At 43.0% G+C, this 25327-nt stretch overlaps 1 protein-coding gene across 3 annotated transcripts in view; it reads left to right on the top strand.

Moving 5' to 3' along the window:
* The window catches only part of LRFN5 (leucine rich repeat and fibronectin type III domain containing 5), a 1034736-nt gene that overhangs the window by 300942 nt on the left and 708467 nt on the right, over positions 1-25327 (top strand). For all 3 annotated transcript variants that reach the window (XM_069208631.1, XM_069208630.1, XM_069208629.1), the window contains exon 3: positions 11150-11302. The gene's annotated coding sequence lies outside the window, so the exon portion shown is untranslated. The remainder of the gene's footprint in view (positions 1-11149; positions 11303-25327) is intronic.

Here is a 25327-nt window from a genome sequence, read left to right as displayed (position 1 = left end):
AGTCTGATATATCATTTAGATGGCTGAAGCGATTGGTGCATTGAAGAGCATCACCATCAGCAGGTAGTAGCTCATTCATTGATGCCAAAGGAATGTGGATAATAACATTCCTCACTTCTCCCTGCCCTGTAGGAACTAGAACCTGTGTCCTGCATTTTTTTAACATGTCTGTTATTTTCTTATGGCCCTCCCTTGACCTAACTGGGGAACGCTTGCTCCGGATACCTTCAGAGGATCTATCCGGGGAAGAAGTTAAAATGTCCTCACAATAAACCAAGAGATTGTCAATCCTATCCATTACACAGTTGCTTGCTACATGCTTCTGCCTTTTGTGTTTTTTCCTGTGGCCACCCCACCCCACCCTCGGTTGCTTTCCTTTAACCCATCACAAATGATTTAACCAAAAGATGGGCCCTTAAAGGCGAGATAGATTAATGGAGTCGCCCACAGAGGCTGTTACAATACAGATGCACCACCAAAGACTACTTGATAATAGATGTTAGGGGGGTGGCCCAGCCTCCTTCGGACTCCAACAGGCTGCGGTGTGCCCCCTCGAGCTTTATAACGCTCGTTGGTTTGGCAAGTGGGAGCAGGCGTTGCAGAAAATGGCCACCTCCTGGAGCCACAAAGCAGTCTGGGATATGTAGTCCCTCTTGACAAAGTTAGCACTTCCCACGCTGTGGTGTGCCCCCTCACGCTTTATAGAGCTTGTTGGTTTGGCAAGAGGGAGCAGGTGTTGCAGAAAATGGCTGCCTCGTGGGGCCACAAAGCAGTGTGGGATATCTAGTCCCTCCTGACAAAGTTAGCACTTCCAGCGCTGCAGTGTGCCCCCTCGTGCTTTATAGCACTTGTTGGTTTGGCAAGTGGGAGGAGGTGTTGCAGAAAATGGCTGCCTCCTGGGGCCACAAAGCAGTCTGGGATATGTAGTCCCCCTCGAAAAAGTTAGCGCTTCCCGCGCTGCAGTGTGCAACCTCGTGCTTTATAGCACTTGTTGGTTTGGCAAGTGGGAACAGGTGTTGCAGGAAATGGCTGTCTCCTGGGGCCACAAAGCAGTTTGGGATATGTAGTCCCTCTTGACAAAGTTAGCACATCTGGACTCTCTGCTCAAACTCCTGCCCTGCCAAGTGGTGCCCTATCCAGTCCCTGGGCCCTTGAAAGGTGAAGTTGGCAGAGCTGAAATCCACGTACAGAGAGCCGTAGGGGAAAATTTATAACATACCATGTACAAAGAGGCTGATAAAAGAGGCGCTTTAGCCAGTTTTGCAGCTAAAATCGACACTCCACCTGCATCGCGGCTGGGAGATCGATACATCGCAGCTGGAGAAACGTGGAGCAACACCTGCTTGCGGCTGCTGATAATGACGCAAACGCCACACAGTGCAGTTTCTGACACTGTGGTACTGGATGTTCCATGCATCGTCCCTGGATGTCAAAGTCAATCCGACTCTGCACGGATTCGAAGTGCCCTGTCTGGAAATCAATGCATTGCTCTCTTGCGAGGGAGAAAAACGATGCATCGCTGACCCTACAGGAGAAGAAACGATGCACGGCCTCCATTTGCGAGGAAGGAATCGACGCATTGCTGCCTTTCCCATAATACCCTTACCCATCTGGCTTTATTTTTTATGCTAACCAGGTACTTTGTGCAAAATCAACATTTCTATTGTTTTCTATGGAGTAGGACTCTTAGGGGGTTATTACAACTTTGGAGGAGGTGTTAATCCGTCCCAAAAGTGACGGTAAAGTGATGGATATACCACCAGCCGTATTACGAGTCCATTATATCCCATGGAACTTGTAATACGGCAGGTGGTATATCCGTCACTTTTAGGACAGATTAACACCTCCTCCAAAGTTGTAATAACCCCCTTATTCTTTTGAAAATTAATATCTTGACTTGTGTATCTTGGATTTTTGTTGTTTTGGTCTTGTTTGATTTAGATACATATTGCCTATTGTCTAAACTGGTGTGGTGTCCATTTTGGAGTGTTTTCACTGTATTACTGTGTGTATTGGTACAAATGCTTTGCACATTGCTTCTGAGTTAAGCCTGCCTGCTTGTGCCAAGCTACCAAGGGGGTGAGTGGGGTTAACCAGGTGTGTTTCTCCTTTGCCCTGACTAGAGTGAGGGTTCCTGCTTGGACATGGGGTAACCTGACGGCCAACCAAAGACCTAATTTCCAATATCCACAAACCAGCTACCTCTTCTATCACTCGCTGACTTTATGCTCATCTTCGACACTGCACAGTGCTCCAGTTCCTTTTGACTAGGTATGCTCTATAATAGTATCAGATACATACATACATATATACACTTGTACCTACAGGAGATATTATAAGCTGTCTCTTTATAATGCCCCACTGAGAAGGTGTAATGACCCACAAGCACTTCTGGCCTCTTCTCTCCAGAGCAGCATGTACTTTGTAGATAAGGGAGGTATGCACTACTTGAATTATGTTATATAACATCACCCAAAAACCGACAAATTAAATTATTTATAAAAATTACTGATTACTTCAAGGTTGATATTTGTAGCAAAAAGCTTTATGACATCACTGTTTTCATCACATTAAATATGACTCATAAAAGGAGATATTTGCGATGTCACCATCGGAATACTTGCTCTCCCGTTGCTAAACTTAGTAACATGCCAATGCCATCTCAAGGGTTTTTCTAGCAGCCCTTAGACTCCCAAATATTTTACTTGGTCTGTCTTTCTTCTGTCCAGAACAAAAAAGAAGTGAAATGCTTTGGGCACCAGAGGATCTGTTCTAAGCAGCCCTGAAAATGTGGGACTTGGAACATTTTTAGATTTCTAAGACATCCAGATTTGTCAGGGGAACCTCACATTAAAGCTGTCCGCTTTCAATGCACATTCTTCAGATCCAACTTCACACTTGCTCTTCTGGAAGTTTAAGAGTTCTATAAAAAAAAGTAAGGGACTGAATTAGAGTTTGGCAGAGGGGGTTATTCCATCATAAACCTGACGGATATCCTGTCCGCCATATTACGATTCCATTATAGCCTGAGGAAATTGGAATACGGCGGATGGGATATCCGTCACATTTGTGATGGAGTAACCCCTCCATCAAACTCTAAATCAGGCCCTAATTTAGAAGGTAAAATGGTTCACAAGGATGAAAACACTTGGGTATTTGACCCACAGTCTATCCTGATCAGCATGAAATCACACTAGATTTAGATATACAGCATCTTTAGAATGAAACTGTTGCTCTGTACTTATTCACACTATTTTTGCATAAAACTTTAAAAAATAATTTCTCTGGTTCCAATGGTTGTATTTTTGTTGCTTTGGTATCAATTTATTTATTACATTTTGATCAATTAATCGAGCTTGCTTTGCTGTTTATTTGTTGTTTTGTCTTTATTATTGTTTACTGCATACATGCTTTACATATTGCCCTAAATTAAATCTGTATGCTCTGTGCCATAGCTATCAGAGGCTTCAGCTCAGGTTAATTTAGTGATATTAGGGTTTACATTCACAAGCTATTGTTATTATTCCTTGAGGTCGGTGGCTGCCCACTCCAAATAATAATACACATTCTCACATTGGTGTTCAGTGGTGGAATCCAGGGCATGTGTTTTGCAGCACTGCACAATGATTTAAGTTGAAATTAAAATCCCTGTGTGAATTGAAAGCACACACTTAGTTTTGGGATTTTATTTGCATTTTGGGACATTTTTGATTTCTCTTAAATTAATTCATGTACTAGATGTTTCACCTTTGGTCCCTGGGGAACAAAGCAGTGGATCTGGCTAACATAAAGATCCTTAGCATGGCAGAGCTGAGGAGCATGAGCGAATAGTTAGGGCTGAGACTGAGCTGGGTGTCCAATAGGTAGGATTACCGCATTGCCATCAGAATCTAGGAAGAGGTCTGTCAGATACAGTATACACAAATAGAGAATGAGAAGGAAGTTGATGAGGCCCTAGTACCAAATAAGGGTCTCCCCAGGAGACACATAAACTGCATTCTCCAAGGCTGGGAGTAGTGGGTCCTCTTTCAGTTTGTTCTTTTAGGAGCTGGAGGACCAGAATGTTGACAGTGCCTTGCAATTTAAGCTGGTTACCCTTGTCATTGAGGAGAAAAGGTTTCCTTTGACTACTGAGGAGATAAAGTTGACCTTGGTCTTAGAAGATTAGAAAGCCCTTCTGGCCCTCGAGAGGAGCCAGTGCGTGATAGACCTGAGGTCTCAAAGGGCATTTGAGTCCAGTGCTGATGGTGGCAGTGATTCAAAAGTGCGTGGGAAAGGTCAAAATAGTATCCACATACCAAAAGACTTGTGGGGTCAATCAATCAATAGTTTATTCGGTCCAAATTTGGGCCATTTAAAAGGTTAAAAAATATATACATACGTACAGAAAGATAAAAACCATAAACCAGTACACAATAAAAGGAACAATAGTAAAAAAAGTAGGGGTCCAGTAGCTGCCTGAGGAAGATTACATAAATAGGTGGGGTGAAGGAGGTGCTCGGAAAAGTCTCTGGATCTTACCCTTGTGGGGTAATTTTGAGTTTGGCGGGGGGAAAAGCACGCCTGCCAAACTGCTGCATCAAGTTGCTGCCAGTGCGGCTGCCTTCCCGCTGGCCCAATTCCAAGTTCCCCACTGGGTCAGCGGGCAGAAATGGTGTTTCTACCCGCTGGCCCAGTGGAGAACAGCCCACAACATTGACACTGGCTCATAATGCAACTAGCGGTTGTGGTGCGTAGGGTGCAACAGCATCCTTCTTGCTTTTCACTGTCTACAACAGGGCTGTCCATGCCAAATGCACCCCATCTCCACCAGCTTTTACATTGCGCTGCATGCAGCACTGCTCTGGTGGATTAGGACCGCCAGCACCCCCAGTCCCTCCTGTGGAGGGAATTTGGCGGTTATGGCAGTCCGACTGTGGCCGAACCACCACACTCATATTGTGGAGGCCTGACTGTCGTCAAAGTGGTCGGACCACCACTTTAGCAGTGGTCAGACTGCCATTGCAGACCTAGCGGTCTGTAGACTGCCAGGGTCGTAATGACGGCCATGATGCCTAGTTCTGTGGTGGGGAATGACATTGAATTAATGGTCTGCAGCTTATGAGAATGTCTTGTAAAAGCATTGAATCCCAATGGGTGGAATAGGGGATTAGCTTTTGTAACCACATGCCCATTATTGTGAGAGGTACATTATTGGCCCTAGTTGCAGATGTCCAGTTTAGATATAACACAGTAGAAGAGGCTCAAACACACACATTTTGTCGATCCCTAGAACAGTATCACATAAGGTTCAGGAAAGCCGAGAAAGGTCAAGGCAGTCATGAGAGGATTTAGAGGACTTGTCCAGTAAGGAAAAATATGGTTGAGGGAAATTGCAGAAACATAAAGGATTAAGATGGGTTGTATAATTTATTTTACGCAGGAGCACATCTAGACTTAATATAGTACATTCTTAATATCCCCAGGGAGCTTGGGAATGAGTATTGCTTCTCCCTCAGCACCAGAGTGTCAAAGAAGGTACTGGGAGTGAGCACAAGGAGGATGGTTCAGGCCCCCAGCAGAAAGTTAAAAGTGAGAACCATTTAAGGCCCCGCACATTTCACTATGTGTACTTTACACCTTGTAAACAGTGCCTGTGCTCCCCTTGTGTATGATGTAGGAAATACACCCAGAGCCTGAAAGTTAAATACCACCTGTGAACTGCTGCACCTATGGTGTCATCCAAAGGGCGAGCTGTAAAACATGACTTCAGGCATACCATATATAGCCTGATTGCATCAGCCTAAATACCTGCTGTCAGATCTGCCAAAATAACACTTTTTGACAGGCAGGAAACACTTCTTTTAAATATTGTCACCCATAAATACACCTTGTCACCCACAATGGGGGATGCCTCAAATTCAACAGTGGAACATGCATAAAATCAAAGTTGCCATGTTCCTCTAGTGAATGAACTCCAAAAGCTATTTTCACTGCAGAGGCTCCAGAAAATGTCTAAGTACAGATTATAAAGTTTAATCTATAACCTTTGACAACAAAATAGTCACTTGAAGACTAATTTTCACATTTATAAAAAATTCTGATTCATTTGTGAAGTTAGATTTTTGATAAAGGTTTGGGAAAAGTAACTCTTTGAAAGTTTATTTTTCTCTGCCTGCCATTCCTCTAAGCTAATTTGCATTAGCCTGCCAGCTGCTACCTAGCAAGGGCTTGAGTTGTGAAACCTACTCCTAGAACAGCGGCTTGATGGAAAGATGTGGTGGATGTGGGGCATTTGATCTCTCCAGGAAGAACAGTTCAGGTGGACCCAGGAACTTCATTAGCTTGAATGGATCAAGGGTGAGACCTGCACATTTATAGTTTAGCGTAAGGAAAGACCTGTAGAAAGGAAGGCTTGCTCATTTCCTTGGCTAATCCTCTGAATGACCACAAGCTCTGCACAAGGAAAAAGGGTTTCTTCATCTTGGATTGAGGGGCACTGTGGAATGAACAGGAACTGTGGAAACAGGCTCTGCACAAGGGAGAAAGGTTTCTTCATCTTGGATTGAGCGGCACTGTGGATCAAAATGAAACTGCAGAAAGAAGGAGGTAAGGTTGCCACTGGTAATGTTTTCCCTGTTGGTTAGAGAGTGTCCAGTAGTCATCCCTACCCACATGCTAGACCCATCCATAAATGTAGCACCCTAAATCACCATCCTCAATCTATTGTCTGGACCAGTGGAAGATCAATAAAGAACTGGACCTTCTGTGTGTGACCTGAGAGGAGCTGAAACGGACTGGATCCACTCCCTCCTGTACACAACACAAAGAAGTGGACTTCAAGGGTAAATGTGCTGACCTCCAATGTGTCTACAGAGACACAACAGCCTCCAGTGTGGCTACAAGGACACAAAAGGCTGAAATGACAAGTTGACCAGTTTCAATTGAACCTGGAATAGATTCTGCTGGTGACCTCTGACCCTGTCCCTGAAGTCCTGGAAGTGCTGTCCCTGAGGTCCTGGGACTCTTAGAAGTGCCCAAAAGAACTGCTCTAGAAACACTCAAAAGTTGGGATTTCAAAACCTTCTGGCCCTCCAAGCTGTCAAGGGACCTCATATCAAGGATGTCCAATATCAATCCACCTTCTTATATTATAGCTTCCAGCTTGCCCCCCTGGACGATTTTGATGACATTAGAAGGTAAAATCTTTGAAAGGGACAAAACTGCTAGGTGTATCCAACCCCACACTCCATTGCAGTCAGTCTGAAATCACAAATACATCCCTTTCTTCTTCTTTAATAAATTATCATTGACCTTAGTGCTTTTTGGTACTATTTTTACTTAACACAGTAAAAAGAGAATTACATGTTTCTCTTCTTCATGCCATTTTGTTTATTGAATTTTACACTACATTTCTAATTTGGTTTGAAATCTTTATTTTTTTGTCAGTGCTACAAGGGGGTTGAGTTCAGGTTCACCTACTGTGGGGTTCACCCTGACAGGTTTGTGTCATCATTTCTTGGAGTGGACAACCACCCACTCCCAAATAAAAATCTGCTTTCTTACACCACGCTTTACCTGTATACAATTCCAGTAATACCCAGACATGAAAAGCTTAGTTAATAAGGTGACAACATGAGAAAAGAAAGGAAGAGAACGACATACCTGACCATAGTTGTCATGCAAAAATGCAGAAATGTAAGCCATAGATTATATTCGGCTTCAATTATTTTCCATGAGAATAGAATTTGTACAGCATATGTCTTTGATGATACTGTGCCTGATGACTAAAATCTTCAATAGAAGAAACCTAACGGCTAAGTGGCTATTGTATTCTGTCCACTGAGGAACTCTGGTTACAAGATTATTGTTAGACCTTGTATCCTTGGTGTGGTTTGCCCTGTCTTTTTGCCTCTGCTTACTGTGTTTTTGACTGGGTGCTGAACTTCGTTTTTGCTGGTTTCTGTACTCTGGGCACTTTACCACTGCTGACCAGTGCTAAAGTGCAAGTGTTTTCTGTGTAAATTGTAACTCTAATCAGCTTGTCCGTGATTGGCATATTATATTTACTAGTAATTCCCTAGTAGAGTGCACTAGATGTGCCCAAGGCCTCTAAATCAAAAGCTACTAGTGATTGTGCTACCCTCATGAGTAGTCCTGTAAAAATGGCTCATACCTGCCACTGCAGTATCTCTGTGTGCAGCTTTAAACTGCTAATTCAACCTGACAAGTGTACCCAGGTGCTAATCTTCACTTTTTTTTCATATATGTCATCCAAAAGGTAGGCCCTAGGTACCGCCATGGGCAGCGTGCAGTACATGTTAAATGTAGGACATGCACTGATGTGTTTTACCTGCCCTGACAGAGAAATACTGTCAAATTCATTTTTCACTATTGAAAGGCCTATCTCTCCCCGAGGTTGACATGTGGACTGCCTTTAAATATCTCTTAAATACAGTTTTTCCATTGGGACTAGATGGAGAGTTTGAGGTCTCTGCACTCACAATATAAAAATACATCTTTTGTAATGTTGGTTTTTAGATTGTCAGTTTGAAAATGTCACTTTTAGAAAGTGGGCATTTTCTTGCCTAACCATTCTGTTCCTCTGCCTGCTTGTGGAATCCACGTCTGGGTCAGACTGACAGTTGGGCTGTTTGTGAAGTCCATCTAGACAGTAACATAAAGGGAGCTTTGGAGTCTCCTGCATATCCTGATGCCCCTGGGCTCGAGGGGGGAGGGAGGAGCTGACACTTACTTCTGAAAGGGATGTGCCTGTCCTCACACAATGCAGTCTCCAACCCCCGGTGTATGTCTGGGGCCAGGCCTGGGCAAGGAAGGATCTTGTGAACAACAGAGACTTTCAGAAAGAGGTGTAAGTAGTGGATCCAAACCCCCAGGCTTTTAGATTACTTCTGGATCAAGATGAACCTCTGCCAATGAGAAGAGCTGAAGAGCACAAGGCGAAGTACTGCCCCTTTGCCTATGAGTGTGCTTTGCTGCGTTGGCTTACAGTTGCTGCTTCTATCTTAGAGAGGACAAAGACTGGTCTTTGCTCTGTTTTCCTGCATGTGTATTGTCTCCAAGGGCTTGAACTGTGCTTGCCCCCTGTTTTGAAGTCTCAGGGCCATCAAAGGCTTCCTCTGCCAGTTCCTGGACTCTCCTGCTCAGACTTCTTCCCTGCCAAGTGGTGCTCTATCTAGATCTTGGGCTTTTGAAAAGCTTAAATCGATGCACTGGAGCCGAGCAGGAGGAAAATGGACGCAGCACCTGCATCGCTGCTGAAAAATCGACGCGCCACCTACATCGTGGCTGGATAATCAATGCAACACCTGCTTGCAGCTGACGAAATCGAGGCATCACCCATGCAGCGTGGTTCTTCACCATTGTGCATCAGGATTTCTCACGCAGCATCACTGGGCATCAAAACCACAGTGAACCTGCACAGACCCGATGTTGCTTGTCCAGAAATCGACGCATTGCTCTTCTGTGGGAGAGAAAAAACGTGCATCGCCTACCCGACCGAGTCAGGACACTTGCGAGTCAGGAATCAATGCATTGCTTACTTTTCCGAGGCACGCTCACCGGTGCAGCTTTATTTTTGATGCATACAAGATACTGTGTGTAAAAACAATGCATCCATTGAATTCTAATGATTAAGACTCTTTTTCATTTAAAATGGCTGTCCGACTGTGGCCGAGCTGCCATGCTCATAATTTGGAGCTTGTGTGCTTGTGTATGCTGTATTTTCATGGTGTTTTCACTGTGTTATTGTGTGTGATTGTAGAAATACTTTACCTGTTGCCTCTGAGATAAGCCTGACTGCTGGTGCAAAACTACCAAGGGTGTGAACAGGGGTTATCTGAGATGTGTATGTCCCTTACCCTGACTAGAGCAAGGGTCCCTGCTTGGACAGAGTGCAAACTGACTGCCAACCAGATACCCCACTTCTAACAACAATAATTTGGTGTGATACCTTCAGTTGGCAGGCTATATATATATATATAAATATATATATATACGCTCACACACACAACTGCGTATACACACACACACAAACACACACATACATATGGCATTTCTCCACTCCCTCTTTGCTTCTCACTACAGTAGAAGGCTGTTGGGTGGGTCGTGCCCAAAATAATCCAAAAACACCTTTGTTATGACTTTTACCAGCAATCAAGTATCATGTTCACTCCAGCAGTACTAAAGTGTTTTATTGGAGGTAGGCTGGCAGTGCCACATTGAGATATATGTACATATTTAAAGATTAAGTACATTTGCAGTGTAGATGATATTTACAAAATATCACTGAAGATGTATTTCAAATAATATTTCAAATAAACTGCTATGTTTTAATTAGTTCTGTGAATAAAATGATGGAATTATGTATGGTTTGATGTTAGTAATAATACACAGAACTGTTGCACCCTGTGTGCTGATCACAGTAGTGTATTATTTCGCTGCCTGGTGTCTAGCGTGAACAGAGTAAACCCCGCAGTTAATGTATGTCGCATAAATGACAGCTATTGTTTTGTTTTAAAGTTGCTGTTTAGATATTATGACTGGTGCAGTGTGATCTTGACAGCTGCTCTCTGGGATTTTCGGCTAAAAACCTAAAGCTAAATGACTGAAATGTTAGATTTTTGTGTTTTTGTACACGTCAGTGGTTTAGTTCTGACAAAATGAAAGATGTTATTTAAATAGGAAACTGGATTTTTAGTTATTCAAATTGATTGTCATGCCTGAAGATTGAAGATTTATTGACGGGTTCACGGGAGATTTGAATGACGAAATAATGTATTAAGCTTCACCTTAGTAGAAGGTTTAGTTCTCAGGAATGAGGCAGACCATAATGAATTTTGATGATTTTCGTAATGGCTATTGGTGGAGCATTACATTCACTGTCCGTAGCAGCTCAGTGTTTCGTAGGTTTTGCTTATTGGGAAATTACATAGGGTGACTTCCGAGTCGTTCCCGGCATCATGCATAGAAGTTACTGGTTTGAAACCACGTGTACTATATTCAAGCTACAAAGATGGCTTGTGCAGTCACACTATCAATAATCATTCCATCTAGCTTTTTCAAGATCTATCGTATTCTACAATGTATGTTACCAGATCTGTTTTACCACATTTAAACATTAAAATAGGATTTTCAATGCATTTTCTAGGGATGTCATCAAAGGAAGCATTTGGCATGCTGCTCACTTTAGAAGAAACTGAAAAACATAAATGAATAACTTCAAGTGCAACGTTCCCACCCACTAAATACATGTCGGTGTACAATAAAAGGCTCGCTTTGGATGTCTTCCGCCGAACTATGGGTATGTCAACATATTATATCTCTCCATTCTGAATTTCGATAGTAATCTCAAATGTTTAAACTTCTTTTGAGTCACGCCCTTTAGCAGTTACCCGGATCTGGGCTACTATGGTTATTTTAACTTAGTACTACTTTATTTGAAATGACATAACAAGGCAAAAAATAAGTATACCTTTGTCAGTTTTGTTTTGACTACATTATATTGTCCTTTTGTTTTCCGCGAGTGAGGCTTTTATGAGATATGTTATCATTATTATTCTGTTGAATTATTGGGGACATATTTACAGAGACACATGTAATTTGCTCAAGACATAATTAAAAGTATACTAAAGTTAAACCTTTTCAAGTTATGTATCAAAATGTGTTTCTATATTATTTACAGAATAATAGAATTTGTGCTATCACAGTCAATATCTAAGCTCCATTGAATGACTGGAAGGTGTGTTTTTTTGGCCTATTGTCAGAAAAGGTGCTATTAGTTTGGATGGGGCACTAAACAGCTCAACAACCACTGTGGTTAGATCAAATCACAGTTCCAAGAGGATCTCTGCTCAGCCTCTGACAGCTATGGTGCAAGAAGCAGGGAACTTTAAAGTTAAGAACACAACACAGTAAAATTCCCAAATCAACTTAAACATAGAGTGAACATTATGAGTAAAACAACACCAAGATAATCAAATAGGTTGAAAAGAGCTGGAGATATTTTAAAAAATTTCAAGACAAAAAGCACTTAGAAATAATCAAGCAGTGTGGATCAGTGTGTGGTGACCTAGGTGCAATTTCAGGACAATAACAATGTAACGAAGGTCAGAGATATCAAGCAGTTGTCCTAGTCAAAGATTTAGCCTTCATACTTAGGGCCTGATTTAGAAGTCAACGGGGATATCCTGTCCGCCGTGTTATGGTCTCATTCTATCCCATTGTGATCATAATACGTTTGATGGACTATCTGTCATGTTTGTGATGGAGTATTCCTTTGGCCGACTTCTAAATCAGACCCTTAGTCTCTAATTTCTGGGAATCCTTCTTCAGTTTAGTCCTGCAGCCCAAACTACATCAGTTAAGTCTTCTGGTGCCAGGTCCCTCTTCAGGCAGGGGTTCTGAAGGATTTACTTTACTTTAGTCCACAGGGTCTTCTTTGAATCAGGAGTCCTGTGTTTTGTGTCCCTGAAGTAGGTAAATAGGAGCTCAACCACCTGACTTTTGGAGAACAGTTCCAGTTTCTGCATGCCAGCAGGATTCAGGAGTTCTTGAGTCACTTTGTGCTTCCTCTTCTTCCAGCAAAATACAGGATTTTTTTTCCTGCAGTGAAATTCTTCGTCATATTGAGTCTTCCTATTGGACTTTTCATACTTGGCGTGGTCTTTCATAACTGTTTGCCTCTGTTCCCCAGGTTGTTGATTTTTGCTGGACTCTGATTTTACTGTTTTTGTTACTCTGGGCACTTTACCACTGCTAACCAGTGCTGAAGTGCAAGAGCTCCTTTACAAAATGTGTATGTAATTTTTCTAAACCTGTGTTGTAATTTTGTAGTGTTTACATTAAGTTACTGTGTGTGTTGGTACAAATACTTTACACCTAGCACTCTCAAGTTAAGCCTACTGCTCTGCCAAGCTACCAAGGGGGTAAGCAGAGGTTAGCTGAGGGTGATTCTCTTTTACCCTGACTAGAGTGAGGATCCTTGCTTGAACAGGGGGTAACCTGACTGTCAACCAAAGACCCCATTTCTAACACTTCCCATGTCCAGGAATATTCTGTAGAAACTGTGGGTGAGGTGTACGATTTATCCAATGCATCAGATGGAGATTGGAGAAAGTCTACTACTTAATCATAACTATTTTGTTGCATTCCCCCATCTAGAGAGACTCTGGCATTGAGTATCTGTATATACCATCCATTCCAATGGGTGACAGGTAGGCAAGGCACAGATAGACCCAGGGTGTCGTTCTGTACAGTTAGGCTAATAGCTACCTTATGTAACTTTCTACTCATCACTATGATGTTCATGTCGTTACTGAACATCACAAGGGACATTAAATGCTAATGGCATCCCTAGCATCTCCAAGTTAAAAAAAGGTAGTGCTAAAGCTGTCCTTGTTTATTTTCTGGAAGCATTGAGTAAAGGGTCACAGATCCATAGCAAAGAGTTTCTTTTGTTAGATGTACAGAAGATATTATATGCACATATCCAATTGAGGAAAATTATATAAAGCCTTGTCATGGCCCTGCACAACATCCACCATACCTTCCTTTTTTAAAAGACTTGCCAAAAGAAGATTCCTAACTTGTTGACAGCAAATGTAATTTTCTCAGAACTTGAGGCATAAATTAATTAGCTTTGTGATAGAATCAGGTCTAACTAATGGATTCTTTTGTTTAAAATGTACTTATATCCACTCAGTGAGGCATTTGTTTGCCCAAATTACCATTTTCGTCATAAAAAATTGTGAATCGCTACTCAGTTAAGATGCTTTGGGTCTATATATGGTTTGATGATTAGGATTAGGGGTTCCTTCTCACAAATTCCAGGTGTACCCTGAGACTTCATGAAAAGATAATGCTTCCAGTACCTGCTATAGTGTTCAAGTATAGAAACTTTGAGGTATTTGTGCATGAACAACGTGCATCCATACTAGAGTTCGATGATAAATTCTGCTCCGCTGGCAGAGTTGGAAGAATTTTGGCCACTCCACATTTTACCCAAATTCTGCCAACAGGCACGTGTCGGAGTTTTTACTTTCACACAGCTTGCCAGTGATAAGTTGGTGATAGCGAGAAAGATTTGGCATCCCCAGTGCGATTTTCGGTTGCTAATATATCATCAGGTAGGGTTATTGCAACGGGGACAGTCATGACCGTTTACTTTCAGAGAGCTCCCACTCAAATTGAAAATCTACTTGAGGAAAAGCAAAATATACACGAGAAGCAGCACCGTCCGGTGCTGTTCACACCGATTTTTCAGCACTGAATGAGCTCTTGGCACTAAAAATCAGAAAGAGCGGCATGACATGCCTATTTCCGCCCTTTCAAAAGAACTCTGCAGAATTTCACAGAATTTTCAGTGTACCTCCTACCCCTAATCCACACACTCTGATACTTGAAATCAAATTTTAATACACCCTTCACCTCTTGGAAAAGTATTTCCAAGATATTCCTCTTTTTTGCTATGAATAATAGTGCTTATTAGGGTTTGTAAGAATCTATTATACATGCACTATATGGATAGATGTTTCCACAATGAGGACTTCAACATTGTAGTTTAATAACCTTAATATATGTTCTGAACTTGTCTATGATCTCTTAATCATCTTGTCCTTCATGTGGGAATATTGCCTTTTTTCAATTTTATTTCAAACTTTCAAGACTCAACAGCACTTCTTTTCTGCACATATTCAGTTTGGCTAATCTTTTTTTGACACATGTATTTTTGCTACATTATGGCAGACTATTTTTCATTTTGTCATATGTTATTTTCAGTACAGTGCTGTAGGAAAGTAGCCTCTTTCTAGCATGGTTACCCCCACTTTTGGCCTGTTTGTGAGTGTGTGTCAGTGTGTTTTTACTGTGTCACTGGGATCCTGCTAGCCAGAACCCCAGTGCTCATAGATAAAAACTTATCTGTCAGTGTGTTTTGCCTGTCTCACTGGGATCCTGCCAGTCAGGACCCCAGTGCTCATAATTTATGGCCTAATGTGTATGCCTGTGTAGTGTCTAACTGTGTCACTGAGGCTCTGCTAACCAGAACCTCAGTGCTTATGCTCTCTCTGCTTTTAAATTGATCACTGTAGGCCAGTGACTTCATTTACCAATTTCAATTGGCATACTAGACCCCCCTTTTAAATCCCTAGTATATGGTACCTAGGTACCCAGGGCATTGGGGTTCCAGGAGATCCATATGGGCTGCAGCATTTCTTTTGCCACCCATAGGGAGCTCAGACAAACCCTTGCACAGGCCTGCCATTGCAGCCTGCGTGAAATAACACACACGTTATTTCACAGCCATTTTCACTGCACTTAAGCAACTTATAAGTGACCTATATGTCTAACCTTCACTTTCTGAAGGTTAGGTGCAAAGATACTAAGTGGGAGGGCAACCTTGCACTAGCAAAGGTGCCCCCACATAGTTCAGGGCCATTTCCCTGGACTTTGTGAGTGCGGGGACACCATTACACGCGTGCACTACATATAGGTCAATAGCTATAGGTAGGTTCACAATGGTAACTCCGAATATGGCCATGTAACATGTCTAAGATCATAGAATTGTCCCCCCATTCCAAATCTGGTATTGGAGAGCCAATTCTATACATCCTGGCGGCTCCACCGTGGACCCCAGTACTACCAAACCAGCTCTCTGAGGCTTGCACTGCATCTACAGCTGCTGTCACCTCACAGACAGGGTTCTGCCCTCCTGGGGTCTGGGCAGCCCAGTCCCAGGAAGGCAGAACAAAGCATTTCCTCTGAGAGCAGGATGTTACACCCTCTCCCTTTGGACATAGGTGTTACAGGCTGGGGAGGGGTAGCCTCCCCCAGCCTCTGGAAATGCTTTGAAGGGGACAGATGGTGCCCTCCTTGCACAAACCAGTCTACACCGGTTCAGGGATCCCTTCCCCCTTGCTCTGGCGGGGAACTGGACAAGGGAAAGGGAGTGACCACTCCACTGTCCATCACTACCCCAGTGGTGGTGTCCAGAGCTCCTCCAGTGTGTCCCAGACTTCAGCCATCTTGCTTTGCAAGGTGTGGGGGCTCTGAGTGGCCAGTGCCAGCAGGTGATGTCAGAGACCCCTCCTGATAGGTCTATACCTGATAAGGTAGCCAATCCCCCTCTCAGGGCTATTTAGGATCTCTCCTGTGGGTTCTCTTCAGATTCTGCTTGCAAGTTTCCTTCAGGAATCCTCTGCAACAACTTCAGACTCTCCTGACCTTGGATCAACTGCAGCCTGCTCCAAGAAACGCTGTAACTGCAACAAAGTGTCTACAAGAGACGCTTTTCTTCACAACCTCAGCTCCAAGTCACCAACTGCTTCAGTTTCCACAGTGTACATGCTCTGGGGACTCCCTGTCTTCACCCTGCACCAGAAGAACCGAAAAAATCTCCCGTTGAGTGACTGAGTCACTCCCATGCTCCAAGAAGGCACCTTCCAAGATGATGACCAGCACCCTGGAACTCCTCTCACAATGATGAGCATGCTTCTAAGGACACAGAGTGTGGACATCATCGACATAGACTGTCCTGAGGTCCTGCTGACGCAATTTGGAGGAGGTAAGAACTTGTCTTCCCCAAGAACGACGGTACCCCTGTGTACTGTGTCTTCTTCACCTCCTGAGGCCTCTGTGCACTCTTTGCAAAATTCCTTTGTGCAAAGCCTGGCCCAGGCCCCAGCACTCCACCATGTGACGCTCAACTCGCTGAGTTGTTCTCCAGTGGCGTGGGACCTTCTTTTGTTGTGGTGCATCAACTGGATTTTGCACCTCCTTTGAACCCGGATCCTGCAGCTTCTGGGGGTGCTGACTGGCATCTTGAGGGCTCTCTAGAGTTCTGAGTACCCCCCTTCCTCCTCACACAGAGTTGAGGCCTCCCGGTCCCTCCTGGGTCCATCCAGTGCCATTTTGACGAAAAATGCACTTTTGTCGTAGCCAAGGCTTGCTGGCACCTTCCAACACGCAATCTCATCTGCAATGATCTTCATGCCGTGGGACATCTTTTGCATCATTCAGGAACCTGCTGGCATCTTCCTAGGGTGTATTTCTGCAGTCTTCAACTAACCGGGGACTCTTCTTTTGCACCCTCTTCTGGAGTGGCAGGGGTTCCTGTCCTTCCTGGAACTACTTTCAACTTCTGGACTTAGTCCCCTTCCTTTGCAGGTCTTCAGGTCCAATAATCCAGCAGTTGTTCTTTGCAGATTTGGTTGGCTGCTGCAAAATCCCCAAAACGAGGTGTAGTGTGTCCTAAGGAAACTTACAGTACTTTACTTTTCTGGGCTCTGAGGTGGGGTAATTTATTTACCTTTACTGTATTCTTACTCTCCCAGCGATTCTGCACACACTGCACTTGTCTAGGGGGCCATTCATGATTGATATTCCACTTTTTTAGTATATGATTTGTGTTGCCCCAGACCTATTTTCTCCCATTGCATTCTATGGTATTTCCTACTGTTTGCATTGTTCTATGACTATATACTTGTCTAGTTTTGGTGTCTAGTGTATATCTTGTGTATAATACTTACATCCAGAAGGAGTATAGTCTTAGATATTTTGGTACTGTGTCACCCAAATAAAGACCATTATTTTTGGTAACACTGAGAATTGTCTTTACTTGTGTATAAGTACTGTGTAAGTGTAAGTGGTATTGCATGAGCTTTGCATGTCTCCTAGTTCAGCCTAAGCTGCTCTGCTTTAGCTACCTCTATCAGCCTAAGCTGCTAGAACACTTCTTCATTCACTAACAAGGGATAACTGGACCTGGTGTAAGGTGTAAGTACCCAAGGTACCCACTACAAACCAGGCCAGACTCCTACAGGTGCTGCTTACCCAATGGGCTGCCAGAGTGCTTTATGGGTTAAATTCAGAAAACAAGATTTTTATTTATTCTATTTTAATTATGTAATGTAGCACAAACGTAGCTTTATTTAAGATTGCAACACTTTAAACAGAATATTAATTATAAAATGAGTATTTTGGCCATGCAATGGCTATGAGGACTGTGGTTTTGGCCTATTCAATTGAGGTAGGCAGTTCCCTGTCACAATGAATTTAAACATTTAATTTAGAGTAAAATGAACAGCTTATGTGTAGTAAACATGTATGTGGTAGGGTGTATTTATTACTAGGATCTCAGTAGAGTAACAATAGTCTTGAGGGGTGTTTGATCCACCAAGGGATGTTATGACCAGAACAGAGAGTGTTAGAAATGGGGTCTTTGGTTGGCAGTCAGGTTACCACCTGTCAAAGTAAGGACCCTCACTCTAGTCAGGGTAAAGGAGAATCACCCTCAGTTAACCCCTGCTCACCCCCTTGGTAGCTTGGCACGAGCAGGCAGGCTTAACTTCAGAAGCAATGTAAGGTATTTGTACCAGCACACACAGTAACTCAGTGAAAACACTACAAAATGACCCAACAGAGGTTTAGACAAATAGGTAACATTTATCTAAACAAAACAAGACCAAAACAACAAAAATCCAACATACACAAGTCAAGTTATGAATTTTCAAAGAATAAGAGTCTTAATCCCTAGAAAACAGTGAGAATGCTGTTATTTCACAAAAGTACCAGGGTAGCGTCAAAATAAAGCGGCACAGGAAAGTGTGCATCAAAAAAGGTCAGCGATGCATCGATTTCTCACTCGCAAGTGAGACCTTGCATCGTTCCTCCTCCGGTCGGGTCGGCTTGCGTTGTTTCTTCCCTCCTGCAAGAGAGCGATGCATCGATCCCGGATGAGTACTTCTGGTCCTGGCAGGCTTTGTGTTTATTTTCCATGCCCAGTGATGTAGCATTGAAAATCCAGTCGCACGGTATCACTAAAATGCGCTGCATGGGGTTTGCGTAGCTATCAGCCTCCGTTAAGGGGTGTTGCGCATCGTTTCTCCAGCCACGTTGCGTCAATCTTCCAGCTGTGATGCAGGTGGAACATTTATTTCAGCTGTGAAGCCAGCAGTGCATTGTTGATCAGCCGCATCACGGACGGTACATCGAAAATTTCCCTGCACGGCAGTCCGTGCGTGGATTTTTAGTCCTTGTCTGCCAACTTCACCTTTCAAGGGCCCAGGAACTGGATAGGGCACCACTTGGCAGGGCAGGAGTCTCAGCAGAGAGTCCAGGTGCTGGCAGGGGAAGTCTTTGATGGCCCTGAGACTTCAACAACTGGAGACTCTTCTAAAGCAGGAATGCACAACAAACTCCAGTCTTTGTCCTCTTTCACAGGGAGAAGCAGCAACTGCAGGATAGCCCAGCAAAGTACAATGACAGGGGCAGCACTTCTCTTCAGCTCTTCAGCTCTTCTCCTTGGCAGAGGGTCCTCTTGATTCCAGAAGTAATCTAGTTTTCATTGGTTTTGAGACTCTTCTTATACCCCTTTCTGCCTTTTCAGTAGGCCTACTTCAAAGAGAAGTCTCTGTTGTTTTCAAGATCCTGCCTTGTCTAGGCCAGGCCCCAGAAACACACCGGGGGTTGGAGACTGCTTTGTGTGAAGGCAGGCACAGCTCTTTGAGGTGTGAGCGACCACTTTTCCCCTCCCTCCTAGCATAGATGGCTCATCAGGATATGCAAGCTACACCCCAGCTCCCTTTGTACCACTGTCTAGAGAGAGGTGCAAACAGCCCAACTGTAAAACTTACCCAGACAGGGAATCCACAAACAAGCAGAGTCACAGAATGTTTTAAGCAAGAAAATGCCTACTTTCTAAAAGTGGCATTTTCAAACACACAATCTAAAAACAAACTTTACTAAAATATGTATTTTTAAATTGTGAGTTCAGAGATCGTAAACTTCATATTTATATCTGCTCCCAAAGAGAATCTGCACTTTAATAATATTTAAAGGCAGCCCCATGTTAACCTGTGAGAGAGATAGGCCTTGCAACTGTGAAAAACAAATTTGGCACTATTTCACCGTTAGGACATGTGAAACACACAGGTCCTTGTCCCACCCTTAACATACACTGCACACTGCCCATGGGGCTGCCTAGGGTCTTCCTTAGGGGTGCCTTATATGTATAAAAAGGGAAGTTTTAGGCCTGACAAGTGGGTACACTTGCCAAGTCAAATTAGCAGCTTAAAACTGCACACACCTACACTGCAGTGGCAGGTCTAAACCATCTTCACAGGTCTACTTATGTGGGTGGCACAACCAGTGCTGCAGGGCCACTAGTAGCATTTGATTTACAGGTCCTGAGCACCTGTAGTGCACTGTACTAGGGACTTACTAGTAAATAAAATATGTCAATCATGGGAAGCCAATTACACATACATTTCACATAGGAGCACTTGCACTTTAGCACTGGATAGCAGTGGTAAAGTGCCCAGAGTAACAAAAACTGCAAAGAGTCCAGCATACATCAACAATCTGAGAAACAGAGGCAAAACTTTAGGGGAGGCCACGCCAAGAATGCCAAGTCTAGCAGAGAGTATACAGAGATGTAGATGATAACAAATGTCCTCAGTATGGTTTTTGCAAGGACACACACCCTCGTGTCAAATGTGTACGCAGGGTGAATGTGCCTTATCTCAGATATCAGACTGTCTATGTGAGCAGTATAATGATATATACCCTGACATGTGACATGCTACAAAGTACTGGGAGAAACATTGTGAATGCACTGTACAAAAATAGTTGGTTTTTGAAAATGTAATCTACATACTACTGACAAGTTCTCTTTCATTCACCAAAGGTCAAGAATTAGTGCTGATAAATAAACAGCTGCCCCAGACACAGTCACAGTCAAAGTGTGTTCAATTCAGGTGTAACATGGAAATTGGTTTGCCTCTTGCTACATTACTAGGACCAGAGATGAAAGATATGGCACTACGAAAGCTCATCAAGACTTTAGGCCAGTGGCATAGCCATTGTACTATGGGCCCCAGTGTAATGAAGTAAACTGGAGCCTTTAGGCCGGTGGCATAGTCAGTATACCATTGGCTTCAGTGTAAGGAAGTAAACTGGTCCCATGACTGCTGTTTGCATTGCAAATTACATCAATAATCAGGGTTGAGTGGGTCCCTCAGGCCTCCGGAGTCCAGTGCAGGTACACCTGCTGTACCAGTGGAAGCTACACACCTGAAGCCAAGCTGGATTTAGGGAGACCAGCCAGGAAGCTTTGCCATAATCAATCCTGTTTAGAACTAGCTCCGGAATTACTAGCTTTAGGTTACTGCCAGCTATAAGAGCTTTATTTTTCATTATTATCATCAAATTATATTCATATTTGAAATAGAGGCAGCAAGACAATTGAAGAAAAGATTTAGGGCCTGATTTAGATGTTGGGGGATGGAATAATCCTTCACAAACATGATGAATATTACGTCTTCTGTTACAATTACAATATACGATATAAGGGGATCATAATACAGCGGATGGGATATCCGCTACACTTGTGACAGAATATTCCCCTCCACAAACATGTAAATCAGGCCCTTAATTCTCAATATATAGCCCCAACATGGAACCATACATAGTGCATCTGCACGTTTACAAGTTCAAATGTAAACATAAACAGAACATGTGCCATTTAACTATAAAGAAACCAACATACTATTAAAAGAGAGAAAGAGCAAAAGAAAGAAACAAGGACAGACAGGTCCAGGAAGATAAAGCAATGAATATAAGTATGAACATAAAAGAGACACTGTGAGAAATTGGGTTGTTGGTTGAATGCGGTGGGGGGGTGACACGTGTTCAAGCGACAGCCACAATCCTTGTCAGTGTGAACTACAAAAGTCACATAATCAATCTATGCTTACCCCTTGTAACTTGGCACCAAAAGCAGTCAGGCTTAACTTAGAGGCAATGTGTACAGTTTGTATGCAGCACTCATACATTAATGAAGGGAAAAAACCCACAAGGAAAATCCACACAAAATTAGAAAAATAGAGTAAACTGTAATAAATACAATGATATCAGAATGACAAAAATCCAATCAGGAGAACTGGAGATTTGCAATTTTAAAGTCTTAGCAAAAAGTAGTTCCAAACAAAGCAAAGTGCAACTCTGGTTTTCTGGTTGTGAAAAGGCTGCGACAAAGTCACAAGTTCAAGCCGACCACAATGGAACATGGGCTGGTTACTGGACTGAGTTCAACCCGCTGGGCAATATACCTGGTTGTACTTGGACTGACATGCAAAGTCCTGTGCCACCCTGCAGAGAGTTGCAGGCGTTCTAGAGGGGATGCCGGTCAGAAGCTGCGAGTTGCTGCATCGAGTTCCATTGTTCTGTGTCAGTTCTGATGAGGCCACCGATTTGCAACCGTTTGATGCTGCGATGCAGGGCCTGGGGTCTGGATGCATTGCCCTGCATTGATTCCAATATGGCCACTGTTCAAGACCTGAAAGGTGCTGCTATACTAGGTCCTGTGTTGCGCAGTGTTGTGTTGCATTACATTGTGTCAGTTCTGATGAGGCTGCCGATCAGCAACTGTGAAATGCAGTTTTGCAGGATCTGGGGTTGAGATGAAATGCATTGCATTGGTTCAGATGTGGCCATCGTTCAGAAGCTGTGAGGTGCTGCTATACAAGGCCCTGTATCGCGTTGTTGAGCTATGGGGCGCTGCATCAGTTCTGAGGAAACCCACAGTTGGGCCAGAAAGATTACTCACTGATGCCAACCAAGGGTCTATAACCTGGGGTCACCTCTTGGGGATCAGGACTCACTCCAGCAGAGGCCAGGAGCAGGGCATCTGCAGGTCCAATTGAGTCTGGAAAGCTGGGCAGAAGAAGGACAGATCTATGGAGCTTGGTATGTCCCTATAGCTCAGAAGAGTATGTCCCTGCAGCTCAGAAGAGGAGGCCAGTCAGCTAGCCCTTGGTGTCACTCTGGTAGTTCTGGGCTTGAGGTGCAGGTCCACTCTTCCTTCACCAGGCAGCAGGTCAGCCTTCTTTGAAGCAAGGCAGCAGGAAAGTCCTTCCGGCAGCAGGGCAGCAAAGCAGTCCTCTTTCTGAGTCTTCTGAGAGGTGATCTGAAGGTCCAATATTTATACCTGGTGCCAACCTTGAAGTGGGAGAAATGTCTTGTCTTCCACATCTGTTTCTGGAATTTTCTTCCTCCCCCTGCCCTGGCTCTGAAGGGTCTGGGGGTGACAATAGACTAGTGAGAAGTCCTTTGTGAGTATGCTGAGGCAGCCTCATTGAAGTGAAAGTGTGGTAGGTGAAAGCTGCGCCCCTTCCATCCAATTTGACCCATCTTGACAACATATAGTCCAACTTGGTATCACTGTCTGAGAGGAAAACACAAAGGCCAACTGCCAACTATATTTAGTCATGTACGCTGGATACAGGCTACAAGCACCAATTAGCTAATGCAAGAAAATGCCAACTTTCTGAAAGTGGCCTTTTCAGAATTCTGACTTAGAACACAACTTTATCATTAAAGAGGGTTTAGATTACAATTCATTTGAGACTACACTTGACATTCCCCCACAGTCCAAAGTTATCACTTATTAAATGTAATTTAATGTAATAAGGTAACCCAATGCTACCCTATTGGAGAGATAGGCCTTACAGCAGTGAAGAAACACATTTAAGAATTTTCCACATCCAAAACATATAACTCTTAAAAGTACATGTCCGTATTTTTTAAAAACAGTGCACCCTGCCCTAGGAACTGTTTAAGACCTATTTTAGGAGTGACTTAAATGTACTAAAAATGAAGGTAGAGGCCTGGTAAAGGGTTATTTTGCCAGGCCAAAATGACAGTTTAAAACTGCACAGAGGCTGCAATGGCAGACCTCAGACATTTCTTTGAAGCAAGGCAGCAGGGAAGTCCTTCCAGCAACAGGGCAGCAAAGCAGTCCTCTTTCTGAGTCTTCTGAGAAGTGATCTGAAGGTTCAATATTTATACTTGGTGCCAACCTTGAAGTGGAAGAAATGTCTAGTCTTCTACATCTGTTTCTGGAATTTTCTTCCTCCCCCTGCCCTGGCTCTGAAGGGTCTGGGGGTGACAATAAACTAGTGAGAAGTCCTTTGTGAGTATGCTGAGGCAGCCTCATTGAAGTGAAAGTGTGGTAGGTGAAAGCTGCGCCCCTTCCATCCAATTTGACCCATCTTGACAGCATATAGTCCAACTTGGTATCACTGTCTGAGAGGAAAACACAAAGGCCAACTGCCAACTACATTTAGTCATGTGACGCTGAATACAGGCTACAGGCACCAATTAGCTAATGCAAGAAAATGCCAAATTTCTGAAAGTGGCCTTTTCAGAATTCTGACTAAGAACACAACTTTATCATTAAAGAGGGTTTAGATTACAATTCATTTGAGACTACACTTGACATTCCCCCACAGTCCAAAGTTATCACTTATTAAATGTAATTTAATGTGATAAGGTAACCCCATGCTATCCTATTGGAGTGATAGGCCTTACAGGAGTGAAAAAACACATTTAAGAATTTTCCACATCCAAAACATATAACTCTGAAAAGTACATGTCCGTATTTTTTAAAACAGTGCACCCTGCCCTAAGAACTGTTTAAGACCTATTTTATGAGTGACTTAAAAGTACTAAAATTGAAGGTTGAGGCCTGGTAAAGGGTTATTTTGCCAGGCCAAAATGGCAGTTTAAAACTGCACAGAGGCTGCAATGGCAGACCTGAGGCATTTAAAAAGTCTTTCTAAGTGGGTGCCACAATGAGTGCTGCAGGCCCATTACTGGCATTTTAATTTACGAGCCCTGAGTACCTGTAGTACCACTTTACTAAGGACCAATAAGTAAATTAAATGTGCCAATTGAGTGTTAGCCATTTTTACCATGTTTTAGGGGAGTGAGCACAAGCATGTTAGCACTGGTTGGCAGTGGTAAATTACAAAGAGTACTAAAGCCTACATAAACAGCTTTCTTGTCCTTGAACATTTTACTTTTCCTTTAACAATGCAAATGTGTACTTGATTAATATTAATTAAATCATATTAAACTAATCAGGGTCCATTACCATAAACCTAATGTCAGGTTCACTCAAAGCCTAAGATATGTGAAATGTAAATTTAAATAATTTCAGATTTACCATATTGCTAATAGAATAATACAAATCCTCATTAGTCGTCCTCCAAGTGAAGCCTATTTCCAGCGCTCATCATTATTTTACCCCCTCAAAAATGGTAAAACTATGGTTTTATTTGATTAATTTCAAATTAATGTGGTATTACACTATTTTTTATTAACTTTTATTAATTTTTTGAATTACATTACATTAAAATAAATCAAAATGAATGACTGTTGCAATCTTCTAGCAGTTGATGAGTAGTGGTGCACTAAGTAAAGAAAATAAAGGATTTTTTTACAGCAGCTAGTCAATGGAACTATTTATGGGTAGTGATTGGTATGTTCC

Source organism: Pleurodeles waltl, chromosome 9 (genome assembly GCF_031143425.1).
Source record: "Pleurodeles waltl isolate 20211129_DDA chromosome 9, aPleWal1.hap1.20221129, whole genome shotgun sequence".
Classification (NCBI taxonomy): domain Eukaryota; kingdom Metazoa; phylum Chordata; class Amphibia; order Caudata; family Salamandridae; genus Pleurodeles; species Pleurodeles waltl.
Note: the sequence above shows the minus strand (reverse complement) of the source record. Positions and strands in the feature narration are given on the sequence as shown.